We start from the raw sequence: 2,131 nt of genomic DNA on the forward strand, positions 1-2,131 counted from the left end.
CAATCCTACTTCCGTAGTGATACTGCCTCGGAAACCCAAGGAGGGGTCGCTATGAGTCAGGGCCGACTCGACGGCAAACAACAACAACAATGTACACCTCTGTCACGTGTTCTCATTTATTCATCTTGTTTAATTTTTTCCTGAGTATTTCAGAAGCAATCTGCCATATTGTTACATATGTTAGTCTTGAATGGAAGGCATCTATGTCTACTCCCAACCACCCTTTTCTACCACCTCCCAATAATTATTCCTCGAGGCCCAGCTCAGGTTCCTTCTGCTAATGAAGTTATGTCCAATCCATCTTGTATGGAATCCATCCATCCTTCTTCTATGCCCTCATAGCACAATCCACCTTTGTGTTAGAGTTAGACAAGATTGTCTCTTGTTAGATCAACACCTTGAGACTGAGGACCATAGTTTATTCATAATAGCATTTGTTGACTTGAATTTCATCACTTCCTTCTGAACGTGGAACCAAGTAATACTTCCAAGAAGCCACCATGATTAATTTCTCTCAATTTTAATCATGTATCAATTTTTCCAGTAGTATACATGGACTCAATATTGATTGCATTATTATAGTTAATGTCACTTTATTTTCTAAAGGGAACTGATGCACTCTCACATACTATATTTTCTTGTGGCAGGTACTGAAGTCTTTAAAAGAAAGATGTATCTCCCCATACCTTGCCTCTACTATATTGTTCATGGAGGCATTTGCAAATATAGATGAGTCACTATATACTGTGTAAAGAAGAGAAAAAAAAATGGAAAAGTACTTAAAATGGAAAGATCACCATAATATTCTAGAATCAGAGTACCGAGAATAATTTCTGAATAGTTGTTGGCCCAGTCTTAACTAATAAATGTCATTTCTGGTGATAGCTAAATATAGTTGATATTGGTAACATCTCTTAGAAATTTGATCTAGTGTACTAGGAGAAAGACATTTTCATTATTCCAAAATGTTCCAATTTAGGGGTTCTCAACCTTGGCTTCACTTTAGAGTAACCTGGGAAGCTTTTGGAAAGCATAACTTTAAATGAATTCAATCAGAATTTCTAGAGTTTGAGCTCCAGACTGTAATATATTTTAAAACTTCTCTATGTGATTATAATGAACAGCCATAGTTCACTTTTCTAATGTTCAGTGAGCCTGAGTGCCACATCACAAAAAAATAAATCAATAACAATAAGTGCATCCTAATGACCATAATTACCAGTCAGATGAGATAGTAGAAATAGGAGTTGCTCTACTTTTCAGAATGTTAAAGTTAAAATGTAACATAGATGTACTGATTTCCAGTTTAATAATATCAGTCAATATTTTTCACTGTCCAAATAACTTCTATACCTATACTTTAAGCAATTTTTAATAATATGTTAACCACATGTTCTACTATTGTAGAAAATTGTATGTTGTGACATAATATTTTGTTAGGTGGATACGAACCTTTTTTAATGTGCAAGTTCGAATTTTAAGTTCTAGGGCATGGTAAAGGAAGCTTTGTATGAAGCCTTTTTATCCTTATAATTAATGTTGTATAGCTTTAAAATAAGCAATATCATTAAAAAAAAAAAAAAAAACGGTTCATGTGCCTGGCTTGCTGCAATGAAATTCAAAATTTTGTGAAAATCTAGCATATTTTTATGGGAAAAAAATCAGCCTTTGCTCACTAAGGTTTTATAACAAATGAATACTTGTTTGGAATAAAAATGTAAGTGAACCATAAATTATGATTTTATCAATTATTTTTTCATGATAGCGACTCTCCATTCAGACATTATTTGTGATTTGAACAATAAAACTTTTAAGAAAGGGTAGATAATCTGAGTAGGTTATGATATATTATAGTTGTTAGGTGCCCTTGAGTTGGTTCCTACTCAAAATGACCCTATGTGCAACAGAACAAAACACTGTCCCCTCCTGTGCCATTCTCCAAATCGTTGCTATGTTTGAGTTCATTCTTGCAGGTACTGAGTCAATCAATCTAATTCAAGGGCTACTTCTTTTTCACTAACACTCTACCAAGCAAGATGTCCTTCTCCAGGGCCTGATCCTTCCTGACAACATGTCCAAAGTACGTGAGACAAAGTCTCACCATCCTCACTTTGAGGGAGCAGCTAGCTCT

This window comes from Orycteropus afer, unplaced genomic scaffold, assembly GCF_000298275.1.
Source record: "Orycteropus afer afer isolate SDZICR_OR568_19922 unplaced genomic scaffold, OryAfe1.0 scaffold00389, whole genome shotgun sequence".
NCBI classification, from domain to species: Eukaryota; Metazoa; Chordata; class Mammalia; order Tubulidentata; family Orycteropodidae; genus Orycteropus; species Orycteropus afer.